We start from the raw sequence: 20277 nt of genomic DNA on the forward strand, positions 1-20277 counted from the left end.
TACATTACATTCCGTTCTACGTGGGTTGATTCCATTGAGTTTCGTTCCGTTCCATTCCGTCCCGTCCTGTCCCTTCCCGTCCCGTCCCGTCCCGTGCCGTTGTACTTGGGTTGATTCCATTCCATTCCGTTCCGTTCCTTTAAGTTCCGTTCCATTCCGATCCACGCAGATTGATTCAATTCCATTCTGTTCTATTCCATTCCATTCCATTCAATTCAATTCCATTCCATTCCATTCCATTCCATTCCATTCTACTCGGGTTGATTCCATGCCGTTCCGTTCCGTTCCATTCCGTCCCATCCCGACCCGTCCCGTCCCGTCCCGTCCCGTTCCATCCCGTTCCGTTCTGCTCGGGTTGTTTCCGTTCCATTCCGTTCCGTTCCTTTCTGTTCCGTTCCATTCCGTTCCATGCGGGTTGATTCAATTCCATTCTATTACATTGAATTCCATTCCATTCCATTCCATTCCATTCCATTCTACTCGGATTGATTCCATTCCATTCCATTGCATTCCATTCCAGTCCATTCCAATCCATTCCATTCTACTCGGCTTGATTCCATTCCATTCCATTCCATTCCATTCCATTCCATTCCATTCCATTCCATTCCATTCCATTCCATTGCATTCCATTCCATTCCATTCCATTCGATTCCATTCGATTCCATTCCATTCCATTCCATTCCAATCCATTCCATTCTACTCGGGTTGATTCCATTCCAATCCATTCGAATCCATTCCATTCCCTTCCATTCCATTCCATTCCATTACATTCCATTCCATTCCATTTCGTTCTACTCGGGTTCATTCCATTCCTTTCCATTCCATTCCATTGAATTCCATTCCATTCCATTCCATTCCATTCCATTCCATTCCATTCCATTCCAAACCAATACATTCCATTCTACTCGGGTTGATTCCATTCCATTCCATTCCATTCCATTCCATTCCATTCCATTGCATTCCATTCCATTCCGTTCTACTCGGGTTCGTTGCATTCCATTCCATTCCATTCCATTCCATTCCATTCCATTCCATACCATTCCATTCCATTCCATTCCATTCCATTCCATTCCGTTCTACTCGGGTTGATTCCATTCCATTCCATTCCATTCCATTCCATTCCATTCCATTCCATTCCATTCCATTCCATTCCATTCCATTCCATACGATTCCATTCCATTCCATTCCATTCCATTCCATTGCATTCCGTTCTACTCGGGTTGATTCCACTCTAATGCATAACATTCCATTCCATTCCATTCCATTTCATTCCATTCCATTCCATTCTATTCCTTTGAATTCCATTCCATTGAATTCCATTCCATTCCACTCCATTCCGTTCCATTCCATTCCGTTCTACTCGGGTTGATTCCATTCCATTCCATTCCATTCCATTCCATTCCATTCCATTCCATTCCATTCCATTCCATTCCATTCGATTCCATTCCATTCAATTCCGTTCCATTCCATTCCATTCCATTCCATTCCATTCCATTCCGTTCTACTCGGGTTGATTCCACTCTAATGCATACCATTCCATTCCATTCCATTCCATTTCATTCCATTCCATTCCATTCTATTCCATTGAATTCCATTCCATTGAATTCCATTACATTCCACTCCATTCCGTTCCATTCCATTCCGTTCTACTCGGGTTGATTCCATTCCATTCCATTCCATTCTATTCCATTCCATTCCATTCCATTCCATTCCATTCCATTCCATTCCATTCCAATCCATTCCATTCTACTCGGGTTGATTCCCTTCCATTCCATTCGAATCCATTCCATTCCATTCCATTCCATTCCATTCCATTCCATTCCATTCCATTCCATTCCATTCCATTCGATTCCATTCCATTCCATTCGATTCCATTCGATTCCATTCAATTCCATTCCATTCCATTCCATTCCATTCCGTTCTACACGGGTTGAATCCATTCCGTTCCTTTCCATTCCGTTCCGTTCCATTCCGTTCAGTTCTACTCTGGTTGATTCCATTCCGTTCCATTCCATTCCATTCCATTCCATTCCATTCCATTCCATTCCATTCCATTCCATTCCATTCCATTCCATTCCATTCCATTCCGTTCTACTCGGGTTGATTCCATTCTATTCCATTCCATTCCATTCGATTCCATTCGATTCCATTCCATTCCATTTCATTCCATTCTACTCGGGTTCATTCCATTCCATTCCATTCCCTTCCATTCCATTTCATTCCATTCCATTCAATTCCATTCCATTCGATTCCATTCCATTCCAATCCATTCCATTCCATTCCATTCCATTCCATTCCATTCCATTCCATTCCGTTCTACTTGGGTTCATTCCATTCCATTCCATTCCGTTCCGTTCCGTTCCGTTCCGTTCCGTTCCATTCCATTCCATTCCATTCCATTCATTTCGCTTCTACTCGGGTTGATTCCATTCTATTCCATTCCATTCCATTCGATTCCATTCGACTGCATTCCATTCCAAACCATTCCATTCCATTCCATTCCGTTCTACACGGGTTGAATCCATTCCGTTCCTTTCCATTCCGTTCCGTTCCATTCCGTTCAGTTCTACTCTGTTTGATTCCATTCTGTTCCATTCCATTCCATTCCATTCCATTCCATTCCATTCCATTACATTACATTACTTTACATTACATTACATTACATAACGTTACATTACATTACATTCCGTTCTACGTGGGTTGATTCCATTGAGTTTCGTTCCGTTCCATTCCGTCCCGTCCTGTCCCTTCCCGTCCCGTCCCGTCCCGTGCCGTTGTACTTGGGTTGATTCCATTCCATTCCGTTCCGTTCCTTTAAGTTCCGTTCCATTCCGATCCACGCAGATTGATTCAATTCCATTCTGTTCTATTCCATTCCATTCCATTCAATTCAATTCCATTCCATTCCATTCCATTCCATTCCATTCTACTCGGGTTGATTCCATGCCGTTCCGTTCCGTTCCATTCCGTCCCATCCCGACCCGTCCCGTCCCGTCCCGTCCCGTTCCATCCCGTTCCGTTCTGCTCGGGTTGTTTCCGTTCCATTCCGTTCCGTTCCTTTCTGTTCCGTTCCATTCCGTTCCATGCGGGTTGATTCAATTCCATTCTATTACATTGAATTCCATTCCATTCCATTCCATTCCATTCCATTCTACTCGGATTGATTCCATTCCATTCCATTGCATTCCATTCCAGTCCATTCCAATCCATTCCATTCTACTCGGCTTGATTCCATTCCATTCCATTCCATTCCATTCCATTCCATTCCATTCCATTCCATTCCATTCCATTCCATTGCATTCCATTCCATTCCATTCCATTCCATTCCATTCGATTCCATTCGATTCCATTCCATTCCATTCCATTCCAATCCATTCCATTCTACTCGGGTTGATTCCATTCCAATCCATTCGAATCCATTCCATTCCCTTCCATTCCATTCCATTCCATTACATTCCATTCCATTCCATTTCGTTCTACTCGGGTTCATTCCATTCCTTTCCATTCCATTCCATTGAATTCCATTCCATTCCATTCCATTCCATTCCATTCCATTCCATTCCATTCCATTCCAAACCAATACATTCCATTCTACTCGGGTTGATTCCATTCCATTCCATTCCATTCCATTCCATTCCATTCCATTGCATTCCATTCCATTCCGTTCTACTCGGGTTCGTTGCATTCCATTCCATTCCATTCCATTCCATTCCATTCCATTCCATACCATTCCATTCCATTCCATTCCATTCCATTCCATTCCGTTCTACTCGGGTTGATTCCATTCCATTCCATTCCATTCCATTCCATTCCATTCCATTCCATTCCATTCCATTCCATTCCATTCCATACGATTCCATTCCATTCCATTCCATTCCATTCCATTGCATTCCGTTCTACTCGGGTTGATTCCACTCTAATGCATAACATTCCATTCCATTCCATTCCATTTCATTCCATTCCATTCCATTCTATTCCTTTGAATTCCATTCCATTGAATTCCATTCCATTCCACTCCATTCCGTTCCATTCCATTCCGTTCTACTCGGGTTGATTCCATTCCATTCCATTCCATTCCATTCCATTCCATTCCATTCCATTCCATTCCATTCGATTCCATTCCATTCAATTCCGTTCCATTCCATTCCATTCCATTCCATTCCATTCCATTCCGTTCTACTCGGGTTGATTCCACTCTAATGCATACCATTCCATTCCATTCCATTCCATTTCATTCCATTCCATTCCATTCTATTCCATTGAATTCCATTCCATTGAATTCCATTACATTCCACTCCATTCCGTTCCATTCCATTCCGTTCTACTCGGGTTGATTCCATTCCATTCCATTCCATTCTATTCCATTCCATTCCATTCGATTCCATTCCATTCCATTCCATTCCATTCCATTCCATTCCAATCCATTCCATTCTACTCGGGTTGATTCCCTTCCATTCCATTCGAATCCATTCCATTCCATTCCATTCCATTCCATTCCATTCCATTCCATTCCATTCCATTCCATTCCATTCCATTCGATTCCATTCCATTCCATTCCATTCCATTCCATTCCGTTCTACTCGGGTTGATTCCATTCCATTCCATTCCATTCCATTCCATTCCATTCCATTCCATTCCATTCCATTCCATTCCATTCCATTCCATTCCATTCCATTCCATTCCATACGATTCCATTCCATTCCATTCCATTCCATTCCATTCCATTCCATTCCATTCCATTCCGTTCTACTCTTGTTGATTCCACTCTATTGCATACCATTCCATTCCATTCCATTCCATTTCATTCCATTCCATTACATTCTATTCCATTGAATTCCATTCCATTCCATTCCATTCCATTCCATTCCATTCCATTCCATTCCATTCCATTCCATTCCGTTCCATTCCATTCCGTTCTACTCGGGTTGATTCCATTCCATTCCATTCCATTCCATTCCATTCCATTCCATTCCAATCCATTCCATTCTACTCGGGTTGATTCCATTCCAATCCATTCGAATCCATTCCATTCCCTTACATTCCATTCCATTCCATTCCATTCCATTCCATTCCATTCCATTCCATTCGATTCCATTCCATTCCATTCCATTCCATTCCATTCCATTCCATTCCATTCCATTCCATTCCATTCCAATCCATTCCATTCTACTCGGGTTGATTCCCTACCATTCCATTCGAATCCATTCCATTCCCTTCCATTCCATTCCATTCCATTCCATTCCATTCCATTCCATTCCATTCCATTCCATTGCATTCCGTTCTACTCGGGTTGATTCCACTCTAATGCATAACATTCCATTCCATTCCATTCCATTTCATTCCATTCCATTCCATTCTATTCCTTTGAATTCCATTCCATTGAATTCCATTCCATTCCACTCCATTCCGTTCCATTCCATTCCGTTCTACTCGGGTTGATTCCATTCCATTCCATTCCATTCCATTCCATTCCATTCCATTCCATTCCATTCCATTCCATTCCATTCGATTCCATTCCATTCAATTCCGTTCCATTCCATTCCATTCCATTCCATTCCATTCCATTCCATTCCGTTCTACTCGGGTTGATTCCACTCTAATGCATACCATTCCATTCCATTCCATTCCATTTCATTCCATTCCATTCCATTCTATTCCATTGAATTCCATTCCATTGAATTCCATTACATTCCACTCCATTCCGTTCCATTCCATTCCGTTCTACTCGGGTTGATTCCATTCCATTCCATTCCATTCTATTCCATTCCATTCCATTCGATTCCATTCCATTCCATTCCATTCCATTCCATTCCATTCCAATCCATTCCATTCTACTCGGGTTGATTCCCTTCCATTCCATTCGAATCCATTCCATTCCATTCCATTCCATTCCATTCCATTCCATTCCATTCCATTCCATTCCATTCCATTCCATTCCATTCCATTCCATTCCATTCCATTCCATACGATTCCATTCCATTCCATTCCATTCCATTCCATTCCATTCCATTCCATTCCATTCCATTCCGTTCTACTCTTGTTGATTCCACTCTATTGCATACCATTCCATTCCATTCCATTCCATTTCATTCCATTCCATTACATTCTATTCCATTGAATTCCATTCCATTCCATTCCATTCCATTCCATTCCATTCCATTCCATTCCATTCCATTCCATTCCATTCCGTTCCATTCCATTCCGTTCTACTCGGGTTGATTCCATTCCATTCCATTCCATTCCATTCCATTCCATTCCATTCCAATCCATTCCATTCTACTCGGGTTGATTCCATTCCAATCCATTCGAATCCATTCCATTCCCTTCCATTCCATTCCATTCCATTCCATTCCATTCCATTCCATTCCATTCCATTCGATTCCATTCCATTCCATTCCATTCCATTCCATTCCATTCCATTCCATTCCATTCCATTCCAATCCATTCCATTCTACTCGGGTTGATTCCCTACCATTCCATTCGAATCCATTCCATTCCCTTCCATTCCATTCCATTCCATTCCATTCCATTCCATTCCATTCCATTCCATTCCATTCCATTCCATTCCGTTCTACTCGGGTTGATTCCATTCCATTCCATTCCATTCCATTCCATTCCATTCCATTCCATTCCATTCCATTCCATTCCATTCCATTCCATACGATTCCATTCCATTCCATTCCATTCCATTCCATTCCATTCCATTCCATTCCATTCCATTCCATTCCATTCTACTCGGGTTGATTCCATTCTATTCCATTCCATTCCATTCCATTCCATTCCATTCCATTCCATTCCATTCCATTCCATTCCATTACATTACATTACATTACATTACGTTACATTACATTACATTCCGTTCTACGTGGGTTGATTCCATTGAGTTCCGTTCCGTTCCATTCCGTCCCGTCCTGTCCCTTCCCGTCCCGTCCCGTCCCGTCCCGTTGTACTTGGGTTGATTCCATTCCATTCCGTTCCGTTCCTTTAAGTTTCGTTCCATTCCGATCCACGCAGATTGATTCAATTAAATTCTGTTCTATTCCATTCCATTCCATTCAATTCAATTCCATTCCATTCCATTCCATTCCATTCCATTCCATTCTACTAGGGTTGATTCCATGCCGTTCCGTTCCGTTCCATTCCATTCCATTCCATTCCATTCCATTCCATTCCATTCCATTCCAATCCATTGCATTCCGTTCCATTCCATTCCATTCGATTCCATTTGATTCCATTCCATTCCATTGCATTCCATTCCATTCCATTCCATTCCCTTCTACTCGGTTTGATTCCATTCCATTCCATTCCATTCCATTCCATTCCATTCCATTCCATTCCATTCCATTCCATTAAATTCCATTCCATTCGATTCCATTCCATTCCATTCCATTCCATTCCATTCCATTCCATTCCATTCCATTCCATTCCATTCCATTCCATTCCGTTCAACTCGGGTTCATTGCATTCCATTCCATTCCATTCCATTCCATTCCATTCCATTCCATTCCATTCCATTCCATTCCAATCCATTCCATTCTACTCGGGTTGATTCCCTTCCATTCCATTCGAATCCATTCCATTCCCTTCCATTCCATTCCATTCCATTCCATTCCATTCCATTCCATTCCATTCCATTCCATTCCATTCCATTCCATACCATTCCATTCCATTCCATTCCATTCCGTTCTACTCGGATTGATTCCATTCCATTCCATTCCATTCCATTCCATTCCATTCCATTCCATTCCATACGATTCCATTCCATTCCATTCCATTCCATTCCATTCCATTCCATTCCATTCCATTCCATTCCATTCCACTCCATTCCATTCTACTCGGGTTGATTCCACTCTATTGCATACCATTCCATTCCATTCCATTCCATTTCATTCCATTCCATTCCATTCTATTCCATTGAATTCCATTCCATTCCATTCCATTCCATTCCATTCCATTCCATTCCATTCCGTTCCATTCCATTCCGGTCTACTCGGGTTGATTCCATTCCATTCCATTCCATTCCATTCCATTCCATTCCATTCCATTCCATTCCATTCCATTCCATTCCGTTCCATTCCATTCCATTCTACTCGGGTTGATTCCATTCCATTCCATTCCATTCCATTCCATTCCATTCCATTCCATTCCATTCCATTCCAATCCATTCCATTCTACTCGGGTTGATTCCATTCCAATCCATTCGAATCCATTCCATTCCCTTCCATTCCATTCCATTCCATTCCATTCCATTCCATTCGATTCCATTCCATTCCGTTCTACTCGGGTTCATTCCATTCCTTTCCATTCCAATCCATTCAATTCCATTCCATTCCATTCCATTCCATTCCATTCCATTCCATTCCATTCCATTCCATTCCATTCCATTCCAAACCAATACATTCCATTCTACTCGGGTTGATTCCATTCCATTCCATTCCATTCCATTCCATTCCATTCCATTCCATTCCATTAAATTCCATTCCAAACCAATACATTCCATTCTACTCGGGTTGATTCCATTCCATTCCATTCCATTGCATTAAATTCCATTCCATTCCGTTCTACTCGGGTTGATTCCATTCCATTCCATTCCATTCCATTCCATTCCATTCCATTCCATTCCATTTCATTCCGTTCTACTCGTGTTCATTCCATTCCATTCCATGCCCTTCCATTCCATTCCATTCCATTCCATTCAATTCCATTCCATTGGATTCCATTCCATTCCATTCCATTCCATTCCATTCCATTCCATTCCATTCCATTCCATTCCATTCCGTTCTACTCGGGTTCATTCCATTCCATTCCATTCCGTTCCATTCCGTTCCATTCCATTCCATTCCATTCCATTCCATTCCTTTGCATTCCAATCCATTCCATTCGACTCGGGTTGATTCCATTCCAATCCATTCGAATCCATTCCATTCCCTTCCATTCCATTCCATTCCATTCCATTCCATTCCATTCCATTCCATTCCATTCCGTTCTACTCGGGTTCATTCCATTCCTTTCCATTCCATTCCATTCCATTCAATTCCATTCCATTCCATTCCATTCCATTCCATTCCATTCCATTCCATTCCATTCCATTCCAAACCAATACATTCCATTCTACTCGGGTTGATTCCATTCCATTCCATTCCATTCCATTAAATTCCATTCCACTCCGTTCTACTCGGGTTGATTCCATTCTATTCCATTCCATTCCATTCGATTCCATTCGATTCCATTCCATTCCATTCCATTCCGTTCTACTCGGGTTCATTCCATTCCATTCCATTCCCTTCCATTCCATTCCATTCCGTTCTACTCGGGTTGATTCCACTCTATTGCATACCATTCCATTCCATTCCATTCGATTTCATTCCATTAAATTCCATTCTATTCCATTGAATTCCATTCCATTCCATTCCATTCCATTCCGTTCCATTCCTTTCCATTCTGCTCGGGTTGATTCCATTCCATTCCATTCCATTCCATTCCATTCCATTCCATTCCATTCCATTCCATTCCATTCCATTCCAATCCATTCCATTCTACTCTTGTTGATTCCATTCCAATCCATTCGAATCCATTCCATTCCCTTCCATTCCATTCTATTCCATTCCATTCCGTTCTACTCGGGTTCATTCCATTCCTTTCCATTCCAATCCATTCAATTCCATTCCATTCCATTCCATTCCATTCCATTCCATTCCATTCCATTCCATTCCAAACCAATACTTACCTTTCTACTCGGGTTGATTCCATTCCATTCCATTAAATTCCATTCCATTCCGTTCTACTCGGGTTGATTCCACTCCATTCCATTCCATTCCATTCCATTCCATTCCATTCCATTCCATTCCATTCCATTCCATTCCATTCCATTCCATTCCATACGATTCCATTCCATTCCATTCCATTCCATTCCATTCCATTCCATTCCATTCCATTCCATTCCATTCCATTCCATTCTACTCGGGTTGATTCCACTCTATTGCATACCATTCCATTCCATTCCATTCCATTCCATTCCATTCCATTCCATTCCATTTCATTCCATTCCATTCCATTCTATTCCATTGAATTCCATTCCATTCCATTCCATTCCATTCCATTCCATTCCATTCCATTCCAATCCGTTCCATTCCATTCCGTTCTACTCGGGTTGATTCCATTCCATTCCATTCCATTCAATTCCATTCCATTCCATTCCATTCCATTCCATTCCATTCCATTCCATTCCATTCCATTCTACTAGGGTTGATTCCATGCCGTTCCGTTCCGTTCCATTCCGTCCCATCCCGACCCGTCCAGTCCCGTCCCGTCCCGTTCCATCCTGTTCCGTTCTGCTCGGGTTGATTCCGTTCCATTCCGTTCCGTTCCTTTCTGTTCCGTTCCATTCCGTTCCATGCGGGTTGATTCAATTCCATTCTATTACATTGAATTCCATTCCATTCCATTCCATTCCATTCCATTCCATTCCATTCCATTCCATTCCATTCTACTCGGATTGATTCCATTCCATTCCATTCCATTCCATTCCAATCAATTCCAATCCATTCCATTCTACTCGGGTTAATTCCATTCCATTCCATTCCATTCCATTCCATTCCATTCCAATCCATTGCATTCCGTTCCATTCCATTCCATTCGATTCCATTTGATTCCATTCCATTCCATTGCATTCCATTCCATTCCATTCCATTCCCTTCTACTCGGTTTGATTCCATTCCATCCCATTCCATTCCATTCCATTCCATTCCATTCCATTCCATTCCATTCCATTCCATTCCATTCCATTAAATTCCATTCCATTCGATTCCATTCCATTCCATTCCATTCCATTCCATTCCATTCCATTCCATTCCGTTCAACTCGGGTTCATTGCATTCCATTCCATTCCATTCCATTCCATTCCATTCCATTCCATTCCATTCCATTCCATTCCAATCCATTCCATTCTACTCGGGTTGATTCCCTTCCATTCCATTCGAATCCATTCCATTCCCTTCCATTCCATTCCATTCCATTCCATTCCATTCCATTCCATTCCATTCCATTCCATTCCATTCCATTCCATTCCGTTCTACACGGATTGATTCCATTCCATTCCATTCCATTCCATTCCATTCCATTCCATTCCATACGATTCCATTCCATTCCATTCCATTCCATTCCATTCCATTCCACTCCATTCCATTCTACTCGGGTTGATTCCACTCTATTGCATACCATTCCATTCCATTCCATTTCATTCCATTCCATTCCATTCTCTTCCATTGAATTCCATTCCATTCCATTCCATTCCATTCCGTTCCATTCCATTCCGGTCTACTCGGGTTGATTCCATTCCATTCCATTCCATTCCATTCCATTCCATTCCATTCCATTCCATTCCATTCCGTTCCATTCCATTCCATTCTACTCGGGTTGATTCCATTCCATTCCATTCCATTCCATTCCATTCCATTCCATTCCATTCCATTCCAATCCATTCCATTCTACTCGGGTTGATTCCATTCCAATCCATTCGAATCCATTCCATTCCCTTCCATTCCATTCCATTCCATTCCATTCCATTCCATTCGATTCCATTCCATTCCGTTCTACTCGGGTTCATTCCATTCCTTTCCATTCCAATCCATTCAATTCCATTCCATTCCATTCCATTCCATTCCATTCCATTCCATTCCATTCCATTCCATTCCAAACCAATACATTCCATTCTACTCGGGTTGATTCCATTCCATTCCATTCCATTCCATTCCATTCCATTCCATTCCATTCCATTCCATTAAATTCCATTCCAAACCAATACATTCCATTCTACTCGGGTTGATTCCATTCCATTCCATTCCATTGCATTAAATTCCATTCCATTCCGTTCTACTCGGGTTGATTCCATTCCATTCCATTCCATTCCATTCCATTCCATTCCATTCCATTCCATTTCATTCCGTTCTACTCGTGTTCATTCCATTCCATTCCATGCCCTTCCATTCCATTCCATTCCATTCCATTCAATTCCATTCCATTGGATTCCATTCCATTCCATTCCATTCCATTCCATTCCATTCCATTCCATTCCATTCCGTTCTACTCGGGTTCATTCCATTCCATTCCATTCCGTTCCATTCCGTTCCATTCCATTCCATTCCATTCCATTCCATTCCTTTGCATTCCAATCCATTCCATTCGACTCGGGTTGATTCCATTCCAATCCATTCGAATCCATTCCATTCCCTTCCATTCCATTCCATTCCATTCCATTCCGTTCTACTCGGGTTCATTCCATTCCTTTCCATTCCATTCCATTCAATTCCATTCCATTCCATTCCATTCCATTCCATTCCATTCCATTCCATTCCATTCCATTCCATTCCATTCCATTCCATTCCAAACCAATACATTCCATTCTACTCGGGTTGATTCCATTCCATTCCATTCCATTCCATTAAATTCCATTCCACTCCGTTCTACTCGGGTTGATTCCATTCTATTCCATTCCATTCCATTCGATTCCATTCGATTCCATTCCATTCCATTCCATTCCGTTCTACTCGGGTTCATTCCATTCCATTCCATTCCCTTCCATTCCATTCCATTCCGTTCTACTCGGGTTGATTCCACTCTATTGCATACCATTCCATTCCATTCCATTCGATTTCATTCCATTAAATTCCATTCTATTCCATTGAATTCCATTCCATTCCATTCCATTCCATTCCGTTCCATTCCATTCCATTCTGCTCGGGTTGATTCCATTCCATTCCATTCCATTCCATTCCATTCCATTCCATTCCATTCCATTCCATTCCATTCCAATCCATTCCATTCTACTCGGGTTGATTCCATTCCAATCCATTCGAATCCATTCCATTCCCTTCCATTCCATTCCATTCCATTCCATTCCGTTCTACTCGGGTTCATTCCATTCCTTTCCATTCCAATCCATTCAATTCCATTCCATTCCATTCCATTCCATTCCATTCCATTCCATTCCATTCCATTCCATTCCATTCCAAACCAATACTTTCCTTTCTACTCGGGTTGATTCCATTCCATTCCATTAAATTCCATTCCATTCCGTTCTACTCGGGTTGATTCCACTCCATTCCATTCCATTCCATTCCATTCCATTCCATTCCATTCCATTCCATTCCATTCCATTCCATTCCATTCCATACGATTCCATTCCATTCCATTCCATTCCAATCCATTCCATTCCATTCCATTCCATTCCATTCCATTCCATTCCATTCTACTCGGGTTGATTCCACTCTATTGCATACCATTCCATTCCATTCCATTCCATTCCATTCCATTCCATTCCATTCCATTTCATTCCATTCCATTCCATTCTATTCCATTGAATTCCATTCCATTCCATTCCATTCCATTCCATTCCATTCCATTCCATTCCATTCCAATCCGTTCCATTCCATTCCGTTCTACTCGGGTTGATTCCATTCCATTCCATTCCATTCAATTCCATTCCATTCCATTCCATTCCATTCCATTCCATTCCATTCCATTCCATTCTACTAGGGTTGATTCCATGCCGTTCCGTTCCGTTCCATTCCGTCCCATCCCGACCCGTCCAGTCCCGTCCCGTCCCGTTCCATCCTGTTCCGTTCTGCTCGGGTTGATTCCGTTCCATTCCGTTCCGTTCCTTTCTGTTCCGTTCCATTCCGTTCCATGCGGGTTGATTCAATTCCATTCTATTACATTGAATTCCATTCCATTCCATTCCATTCCATTCCATTCCATTCCATTCCATTCCATTCTACTCGGATTGATTCCATTCCATTCCATTCCATTCCATTCCAATCAATTCCAATCCATTCCATTCTACTCGGGTTAATTCCATTCCATTCCATTCCATTCCATTCCATTCCATTCCATTCCAATCCATTGCATTCCGTTCCATTCCATTCCATTCGATTCCATTTGATTCCATTCCATTCCATTGCATTCCATTCCATTCCATTCCATTCCCTTCTACTCGGTTTGATTCCATTCCATCCCATTCCATTCCATTCCATTCCATTCCATTCCATTCCATTCCATTCCATTCCATTCCATTAAATTCCATTCCATTCGATTCCATTCCATTCCATTCCATTCCATTCCATTCCATTCCATTCCATTCCGTTCAACTCGGGTTCATTGCATTCCATTCCATTCCATTCCATTCCATTCCATTCCATTCCATTCCATTCCATTCCATTCCATTCCAATCCATTCCATTCTACTCGGGTTGATTCCCTTCCATTCCATTCGAATCCATTCCATTCCCTTCCATTCCATTCCATTCCATTCCATTCCATTCCATTCCATTCCATTCCATTCCATTCCATTCCATTCCGTTCTACACGGATTGATTCCATTCCATTCCATTCCATTCCATTCCATTCCATTCCATTCCATTCCATTCCATTCCATACGATTCCATTCCATTCCATTCCATTCCATTCCATTCCATTCCATTCCACTCCATTCCATTCCATTCCATTCCATTCCATTCCATTCTAGTCGGGTTGATTCCACTCTATTGCATACCATTCCATTCCATTCCATTCCATTTCATTCCATTCCATTCCATTCTATTCCATTGAATTCCATTCCATTCCATTCCATTCCATTCCATTCCGTTCGATTCCATTCCGGTCTACTCGGGTTGATTCCATTCCATTCCATTCCATTCCATTCCATTCCATTCCATTCCATTCCATTCCATTCCATTCCATTCTACTCGGGTTGATTCCACTCTATTGCATACCATTCCATTCCATTCAATTCCATTTCATTCCATTCCATTCCATTCTATTCCATTGAATTCCATTCCATTCCATTCCATTCCATTCCATTCCATTCCATTCCATTCCGTTCCATTCCATTCCATTCTACTCGGGTTGATTCCATTCCAATCCATTCGAATCCATTCCATTCCCTTCCATTCCATTCCATTCCATTCCATTCCATTCCATTCCATTCGAATCCATTCCATTCCGTTCTACTCGGGTTCATTCCATTCCTTTCCATTCCAATCCATTCAATTCCATTCCATTCCATTCCATTCCATTCCATTCCATTCCATTCCATTCCATTCCATTCCATTCCATTCCATTCCAAACCAATACATTCCATTCTACTCGGGTTGATTCCATTCCATTCCATTCCATTCCATTCCATTCCATTCCATTCCGTTCTACTCGGGTTGATTCCATTCCATTCCATTCCATTCCATTCCATTCCATTCCATTCCATTCCATTCCATTCCATTCCATTCCGTTCTACTCGGGTTGATTCCATTCTATTCCATTCCATTCCATTCCATTCCATTCCATTCCATTCCATTCCATTCCGTTCCATTCCATTCCGTTCTACTCGGGTTGATTCCACTCCATTCCATTCCATTCCATTCCATTCCATTCCATTCCATTCCATTCCATTCCATTCCATTAAATTCCATTCCAAACCAATACATTCCATTCTACTCGGGTTGATTCCATTCCATTCCATTCCATTGCATTAAATTCCATTCCATTCCGTTCTACTCGGGTTGATTCCATTCCATTCCATTCCATTCCATTCCATTCAATTCCATTCCATTTCATTCCGTTCTACTCGTGTTCATTCCATTCCATTCCATACCCTTCCATTCCATTCCATTCCATTCCATTCAATTCCATTCCATTCGATTCCATTCCATTCCATTCCATTCCATTCCATTCCATTCCATTCCATTCCATTCCATTCCATTCCGTTCTACTCGGGTTCATTCCATTCCATTCCATTCCGTTCCGTTCCGTTCCATTCCATTCCATTCCATTCCATTCCATTCCTTTGCATTCCAATCCATTCCATTCGACTCGGGTTGATACCATTCCAATCCATTCGAATCCATTCCATTCCCTTCCATTCCATTCCATTCCATTCCATTCCATTCCATTCCATTCCATTCCATTCCATTCCGTTCTACTCGGGTTCATTCCATTCCTTTCCATTCCATTCCATTCAATTCCATTCCATTCCATTCCATTCCATTCCATTCCATTCCATTCCATTCCATTCCATTCCATTCCAAACCAATACATTCCATTCTACTCGGGTTGATTCCATTCCATTCCATTCCATTCCATTAAATTCCATTCCACTCCGTTCTACTTGGGTTGATTCCATTCTATTCCATTCCATTCCATTCGATTCCATTCGATTCCATTCCATTCCATTCCATTCCGTTCTACTCGGGTTCATTCCATTCCATTCCATTCCCTTCCATTCCATTCCATTCCGTTCTACTCGGGTTGATTCCACTCTATTGCATACCATTCCATTCCATTCCATTCGATTTCATTCCATTAAATTCCATTCTATTCCATTGAATTCCATTCCATTCCATTCCATTCCATTCCGTTCCATTCCATTCCATTCTGCTCGGGTTGATTCCATTCCATTCCATTCCATTCCATTCCATTCCATTCCATTCCATTCCATTCCATTCCATTCCAATCCATTCCATTCTACTCGGGTTGATTCCATTCCAATCCATTCGAATCCATTCCATTCCCTTCCATTCCATTCCATTCCATTCCATTCCGTTCTACTCGGGTTCATTCCATTCCTTTCCATTCCAATCCATTCAATTCCATTCCATTCCATTCCATTCCATTCCATTCCATTCCATTCCATTCCATTCCATTCCAATCCATTCCAAACCAATACTTTCCTTTCTACTCGGGTTGTTTCCATTCCATTCCATTAAATTCCATTCCATTCCGTTCTACTCGGGTTGATTCCATTCCATTCCATTCCATTCCATTCCATTCCATTCCATTCCATTCCATTCCAAACCAATACATTCCATTCTACTCGGGTTGATTCCATTCCATTCCATTCCATTCCATTAAATTCCATTCCACTCCGTTCTACTCGGGTTGATTCCATTCTATTCCATTCCATTCCATTCGATTCCATTCGATTCCATTCCATTCCATTCCATTCCGTTCTACTCGGGTTCATTCCATTCCATTCCATTCCCTTCCATTAAATTCCATTCCACTCCGTTCTACTCGGGTTGATTCCATTCTATTCCATTCCATTCCATTCGATTCCATTCGATTCCATTCCATTCCATTCCATTCCGTTCTACTCGGGTTCATTCCATTCCATTCCATTCCCTTCCATTCCATTCCATTCCGTTCTACTCGGGTTGATTCCACTCTATTGCATACCATTCCATTCCATTCCATTCGATTTCATTCCATTAAATTCCATTCTATTCCATTGAATTCCATTCCATTCCATTCCATACCATTCCGTTCCATTCCATTCCATTCTGCTCGGGTTGATTCCATTCCATTCCATTCCATTCCATTCCATTCCATTCCATTCCATTCCATTCCATTCCAATCCATTCCATTCTACTCGGGTTGATTCCATTCCAATCCATTCGAATCCATTCCATTCCCTTCCATTCCATTCCATTCCATTCCATTCCGTTCTACTCGGGTTCATTCCATTCCTTTCCATTCCAATCCATTCAATTCCATTCCATTCCATTCCATTCCATTCCATTCCATTCCATTCCATTCCATTCCATTCCAAACCAATACATTCCTTTCTACTCGGGTTGATTCCATTCCATTCCATTAAATTCCATTCCATTCCGTTCTACTCGGGTTGATTCCATTCCATTCCATTCCATTCCATTCCATTCCATTCCATTCCATTCCATTCCATTCCATACGATTCCATTCCATTCCATTCCATTCCATTCTATTCCATTGAATTCCATTCCATTCCATTCCATTCCATTCCATTCCATTCCATTCCATTCCATTCCATTCCGTTCCATTCCATTCCGTTCTACTCGGGTTGATTCCATTCCATTCCATTCCATTCCATTCCATTCCATTCCATTCCATTCCATTCCATTCCATTCCATTCCATTCCATTCCGTTCCATTCCATTCCATTCTACTCGGGTTGATTCCATTCCATTCCATTCCATTCCATTCCATTCCATTCCATTCCATTCCATTCCATTCCATTCCAATCCATTCCATTCTACTCGGGTTGATTCCATTCCAATCCATTCGAATCCATTCCATTCCCTTCCTTTCCATTCCATTCCATTCCATTCCATTCCATTCGATTCCATTCCATTCCGTTCTACTCGGGTTCATTCCATTCCTTTCCATTCCAATCCATTCAGTTCCATTCCATTCCATTCCATTCCATTCCATTCCATTCCATTCCATTAAATTCCATACCATTCCATTCCAAACCAATACATTCCATTCTACTCGGGTTGATTCCATTCCATTCCATTCCATTCCATTCCATTCCATTCCATTCCATTCCGTTCTACTCGGGTTGATTCCATTCCGTTCCATTCCATTCCATTCCATTCCATTCCATTCCATTCCATTCCATTCCATTCCATTCCATTCCTTTGCATTCCAATCCATTCCATTCGACTCGGGTTGATTCCATTCAAATCCATTCGAATCCATTCCATTCCCTTCCATTCCATTCCATTCCATTCCATTCCATTCCGTTCTACTCGGGTTCATTCCATTCCTTTCCATTCCATTCCATTCCATTCCATTCCATTCCAAACCAATACATTCCATTCTACTCGGGTTGATTCCATTCCATTCCATTCCATTCCATTAAATTCCATTCCACTCCGTTCTACTCGGGTTGATTCCATTCTATTCCATTCCATTCCATTCTATTCCATTCGTTTCCATTCCATTCCATTCCATTCCGTTCTACTCGGGTTCATTCCATTCCATTCCATTCCCTTCCATTCCATTCCATTCCGTTCTACTCGGGTTGATTCCACTCTATTGCATACCATTCCATTCCATTCCATTCGATTTCATTCCATTAAATTCCATTCTATTCCATTGAATTCCATTCCATTCCATTCCATTCCATTCGGTTCCATTCCATTCCATTCTGCTCGGGTTGATTCCATTCCATTCCATTCCATTCCATTCCATTCCATTCCATTCCATTCCATTCCATTCCATTCCATTCCATTCCGTTCTACTCGGGTTGATTCCATTCTATTCCATTCAATTCCATTCCATTCCATTCCATTCCGTTCCATTCCATTCCGTTCTACTCGGGTTGATTCCATTCCATTCCATTCCATTCCATTCCATTCCATTCCATTCCATTCCATTCCGTTCCATTCCATTCCGTTCTACTCGGGTTGATTCCATTCCATTCCATTCCATTCCATTCCAATCCATTCCATTCTACTCGGGTTGATTCCATTCCAATCCATTCGAATCCTTTCCATTCCCTTCCATTCCATTCCATTCCATTCCATTCCATTCCATTCCATTCCATTCCGTTCTACTCGGGTTCATTCCATTCCTTTCCATTCCATTCCATTCAATTCCATTCCATTCCATTCCATTCCATTCCATTCCATTCCATTCCATTCCATTCCAAACCAATACATTCCATTCTACTCGGGTTGATTCCATTCCATTCCATTCCATTCCATTAAATTCCATTCCATTCCGTTCCACTCGGGTGGATTCCGTTCCATTCCATTCCATTGCATTCCATTCCATTCCATTCCATTCCGTTCCATTTCATTCCGTTCTACTCGGGTTCATTCCATTCCATTCCATTCCCTTTCATTCCATTCCATTCCATTCCATTCAATTCCATTCCATTCGATTCCATTCCATTCCATTCCATTCCATTCCATTCCATTCGCTTCTACTCGGGTTGATTCCATTCTATTCCATTCCATTCCATTCCATTCCATTCGATTCCATTCCATTCCATTCCATTCCATTCCATTCCATTCCATTCCGTTCTACACGGGTTGAATCCATTCCTTTCCATTCCATTCCGTTCCGTTCCATACCGTTCAGTTCTACTCTGGTTGATTCCATTCTATTCCATTCCATTCCATTCCATTCCATTGCATTCCATTACATTACATTACATTACATTACATTACATTACATTACATTACATTACATTACGTTACATTACATTACATTCCGTTCTACGTGGGTTGATTCCATTGAGTTCCGTTCCGTTCCATTCCGTCCCGTCCTGTCCCTTCCCGTCCCGTCCCGTCCCGTGCCGTTGTATTTGGGTTGATTCCATTCCATTCCGTTCCGTTCCTTTAAGTTTCGTTCCATTCAGATCCACGCAGATTGATTCAATACCATTCTGTTCTATTCCATTCCATTCCATTCAATTCAATTCCATTCCATTCCATTCCATTCCATTCCATTCCATTCCATTC

The sequence above is a fragment of the Gorilla gorilla genome, chromosome Y (genome assembly GCF_029281585.2).
Source record: "Gorilla gorilla gorilla isolate KB3781 chromosome Y, NHGRI_mGorGor1-v2.1_pri, whole genome shotgun sequence".
NCBI lineage: Eukaryota > Metazoa > Chordata > Mammalia > Primates > Hominidae > Gorilla > Gorilla gorilla.